Source organism: Triticum dicoccoides, chromosome 5A (genome assembly GCF_002162155.2).
Source record: "Triticum dicoccoides isolate Atlit2015 ecotype Zavitan chromosome 5A, WEW_v2.0, whole genome shotgun sequence".
Taxonomy (NCBI): domain Eukaryota; kingdom Viridiplantae; phylum Streptophyta; class Magnoliopsida; order Poales; family Poaceae; genus Triticum; species Triticum dicoccoides.
This window is the reverse complement of record NC_041388.1, coordinates 464183220-464188262: the sequence shown is the minus strand read 5'-3', so window position 1 is coordinate 464188262 and position 5043 is coordinate 464183220.

Sequence of the window (5043 nt, the reverse complement as noted above, 5' to 3'; positions counted from 1 at the left end):
TCCACCGCGCGCTGCCGCCTCGCCTGCTCCGTCGTGCGTCACCGACCGCCGCTCGTCGCACGCGCTGCCGCCGCCGCCCCGCGCCCGCAGCTCGCCGGATCCGGCCTCGTCCCTCGTCCGGCCACCTCTCCCTCATCTCCGGCGCCCTCTCCCTCATCTCCGACCGCCGCACGAATCTCCTCCGGCGACCTTCCGGTGAACCTCGGGATGCATGCCCTGAAAACCTAGATCCAAATTCGGAGGGTAAAAATCACCTGTCTTTTTTCCCCTAATATTTTGTATGCGCTGTTAAACATGTCATATCTCCATGCTCGTTGATCCAAATCATGCATATGATATGTCGAAATGTTCATCTCGTTAAGATCTTCACGTTAGTAGCATTTCCATGGATGTTACTATCCATTAGCATGCCATTTTAATTGTTGCAAGAGTGCTATAAAATGTTAACTGCTGGTACTTATCAGATCATGGTGATTTGTCATTTTTGTTGCATTTGATGTGTGCATTCTATGAGCATGAGGTCTACATGTGTTTTGAACTACATCATGCCATCTTTACAGAGGTGCATGTCTTGTATCTTTGTGATCTATGTGGTGACTAGCACAAGCATGCAAAGTAGGCTCCATAATGTTATTGTTTTCAGGCACTTTGTGAATTTGCTGTTGTTATTTCTATGTCATGTAAACTTGATGCTACCATGAGATCCATGCTTATTTTGAGTTACTTCACTAAGGATGTTTTGAACATTTGGTTATGGTCTGTCCATTCATGCCCCTGTTTGAATTTATAGAGTGCTCTAGCATGTCATTTTCTTGCTCTACTTTTGCTATATATTATTCCTGGCAGATTGTTTACATGTTAATCAATATTGCCATGGTTGTTGCTAGTGATGCATGGACCCTATGATCTTGCTCTTGCCATTCTTAGCTTCATGAACATGTCATCTTGCCGTTGGTATGCTTATGTTGTCATGTAATACTTTGTGGTGAGTGGCATGAGCTTGCAAAGTTGCTATCATGAATCTATTTATGCCATGCTCTGTTTTTCTTTTAAGTCTGAAACTGTTAATAAAACTTGCTATGTTTACATGGGTGCCATCATATCTTCTGTGCCTTTTTGGCTCATGTTCAGTAAGGGAGTTTTGTTCTATGCTTTTAGTAGAATCATTCCATGCCTTTATTTGCCATGATATGTTCCTGTAGCATGTTGTTTGCTTGCTCTAAACATTTCTTCCTGATGTTGTTTTGACATGTTAGTATTTTTTTAGGGTTAATTGGATCTATGCCACTATAACTTTCACGAGTTGGAAAAATGCCATTACAATTCTGCACATTGGGAAAATGCCATTACAATTCTTTCATCCTTCTCTATATGCCATTATGTTAAATTTGAGACACAAATACCCTTGTCTTCCTTCTTTCACCCTCCTCTTATGTACTTCTACCACAATGACCTGCCATTAACTCCGGAGCATGGGGCCGTGTGAAAAACAACTTCCAGCACCGACCATGCATATTGTATGTGGCTGTGCAACTTCGTGGACGGCACCGAATGGGTTGTGCAACCACTGTAGTCCGTCTCCCAAGAGAATGCTGCCTTGGTCATCATGTATGCACAATTTTTACAGGTGAGATAGGGTGTCATGTCACGCCGACAAGATAGGCATATCAATGACCTGTAGAACCACTCAACGATGCAGTGGGACCAAACTTCCGCATGCATGTGTATTCAGCCGATGTAAAATCGATTAGCTAGCAAGCGTGGCTAGCTTTGCACATGAGGAATTAATCAACAAATCAATCCGCTATATAGCATGGATAGCTTTCTACGTGATTTGTACACGAGGAATTAATCATCTTTATTGTCTTCTATGTACGTGTGTGTTGAGTCCAGTTCATCCGTAGACCATGCCGCTGCAAGACTAGTAGGAAAGAAAGATGCTTGCCGGAGTTAATGGCACGGTTGTCAGTTTGGTAGAGGAAGAGAAGGTGAGGGGAGGGTGAAAGGAGGAAGACAAGGGTATTTGTGTCTCAAATTTAACCTAATGGTATATAGAGGAGAATGGAAGAGTTGTAATGGCATTTTTCCAATGTGTAAAATTGTAATGGCATTTTTCCAACTCATGAAAGTTGTAGTGGCATGTATCCAATAACCCTTTTTTACTAAGTCTGTGGAGCTGATATCTTTTGCATTTTTGCCATGCTTGTTTGAACCTGTTCTTGTGTGATCTAGCCATAGCTCAGTGTTCATGTTTTGTCAAGCATCTCTTGTACATCACTTCCATATGCTTTGTTGCTATGTTGGAGTGCAGTAGCTTAGTTTCTTGTTGCATTCTAAGTGCTATCATGTTGTTCATCGCAGATTTGCGTCATTCTTGTGTTGCTTGTCATTTGCAAACCATGCATCCGTTTCCGATGATCTTTATATTGATTTCAATCGAAATCACCTCATCTTTCCAGTGGCATACTTGGTTTGCCAAGTTGATGCCTTGATCATTCTTTCCCTTCCGGAGCACGCATATGCATTGCATATCATATCTTGCATATCATGCCATGTATTACATCATGTTGCTTGTGCATTACACCGTGCTTGATTGTTGTTCCTTTGCTCGTGTTCTTGCCTTGGGTAGAGCCGAGAGACGAGTACGTGAACGAGGAACCTGTTGAGTACGCTAACAAGGATCAAGCTTTCGACAACTCTGAGAACTTTGCAGGCAAGATGACCATACCCTCGAAATCACTTCTATCTTTGCTTGCTAGTTGTTCACTCTATCGCTATGTCGCGCTACCTACCACTTGTTATATCATGCCTCCCATGTTGCCATGTCAAGCCTCTAACCCACCTTCCTAGCAAACCATTGTTTGGCTATGTTACCGCTTTTGCTCAGCCCCTCTTATAGTGTTGCTAGTTGCAGGTGAAGTTGAAGTTTGTTCCATGTTAGAACATGGATATGTTGGGATATCATAATATCTCTTATTTTAATTAATGCATCTATATACTTGGTAAAAGGTGGAAGGCTCGGCCTTTTGCCTGGTGTTTTGTTCCACTCTTGCCGCCCTAGTTTCCGTCATACCGGTGTTATGTTCCTTCATTTTGCGTTCCTTACGCGGTTGGGGATTTATGGGACCCCCTTGACAGTTTGTCTTGAATAAAACTCCTCCAGCAAGGCCCAACCTTGGTTTTAACATTTGCCACCTAAGCCTTTTTCCCTTGGGTTCCGCGGACTCAAGGGTCATCTTTATTTTAAACCCCCGGGCCAGTGCTCCTCTGAGTGTTGGTCCAAAACAGAGCCACTTGCGGTGCCGCCCCTAGGCAACTTGGGGTATCTTAGGTTGTCGTACGTAGTGTTCATCTGGTGTGCCCTGAGAACGAGATACGTGCGACTCCTATCGGGATTTGTCGGCATATCGGGCGGCTCTGGTGGTCTTGTTTTACCATTGTCGAAATGTCTTCTAACTGGAATTCCGAGACTGATCGGGTCTTTCTGGGAGAAGGAATATCCTTCGTTAACCGTGAGAGCTTGTGATGGGCTAAGTTGGGACACCCTTGCAGGGTATAAACTTTCGAGAGTCGTGCCGCTGTTATGTGGCAGATGGGAATTTGTTAATATCCGGTAGTAGAGAACTTGACACTTGACTTAATTAAAATGAATCAACCGTGTGCATAGCCGTGATGGTCTCTTTTCGGCGGACTCCGGGAAGTGAACACGGTTCTTGTGTTATGGTTGTGCGTTAGTAGTTTCAGGATCACTTCTTGATCACTTCTAGCTTCTCGACCGTTGTGTTGCTTCTCTTCTCGCTCTTACTTGCGTGTGTTAGCCACCCTATATACTTAGTGCTTGCTGCAGCTCCACCTCACTACCTTCTCCTACCCATAAGCTTAAATAGTCTTGATCTCGCGGGTGTGAGATTGTTGAGTCCTCATGACTCACGGATACTTCCAAACAGTTGCAGGTGTCGAGGATACCAGTGTAGGTGATGCTACCGAACTCAAGTGGGAGTTCGACGAGGATCTGGGTAGTTACTACGTTTCGTTTCCTGATGGTCAGTAGTGGAGCCCAGTTGGGACAATAGGGATCTAGCATTTGGGGTTTATCTTCCTTTTCTGTTGGATTTGGTCGTAGTCGGTTTTTGAGTGTACTTGGATGATGTATGAATTATTTATGTATTGTGTGAAGTGGCGATTGTAAGCCAACTCTTTATCCCTTTCTTATTCAGTACATGGGATTGTGTGAAGATTACCCCTCTTGCGACAAAACTACCATGCGGCTATGCCTCTAAGTCGTGCCCCGACACGTTGGAGATATAGTCGCATTGTGGGTGTTACAGGGATGTACATAAGAACGAAAACGTTTGTCTGGGACTGATTGTGTGGGATGTCCTTACGACCAGAACCGATTGGGCATGTATAATTGTATTTGATCGCTCGCTCGTCGCACAGAATCTCATTTTGCCAAGCGTGTGTGACCAGAGGGCATATCCCGACAGTTTCTGGGTCGTGTGGGAAGGACCCCCTATCACCCACACTCACTAGGCGATGGTTTATAATGCCATCGCGGAAAGGGGTTAAAAACCATTTGTATAGCAGCTCATTGTACCAGTGTTACGATGAGTTTTGGGAATCTCAAAAACCCAAAAATCCAATTGAAGAATGTGCCACCCCTCCTGTCCAATCTCCTGAATCACCATTCAACCTGGCTACAATGGAGGTTGGTGATGAAGCAAAGTGCTCGCCTCTCAAGAGATTTCAGAAAATGCACAGTTCTCTAACAACTTCTAAGGAGCGTCCCTGAAGAATCTCAGCCATGCTCCTCTGCTACATATGCTCAAGAAAAATCTTCTGCACGTGCCAGAAATGCCACATTTTTTATGATATGCTCTTGGGAAGCTTCCGAACGGAGTTGCCTTCCATACACACAGGATATTCTTCATTGGCAAAAATCCATAAGACTTGATGCACATGCATAGTGCTCTCCTCTAGGATACGATGCACAAACTGTACCATGTTGTTGTCTTCGATCATAATCGCATCTTTCCATATTAG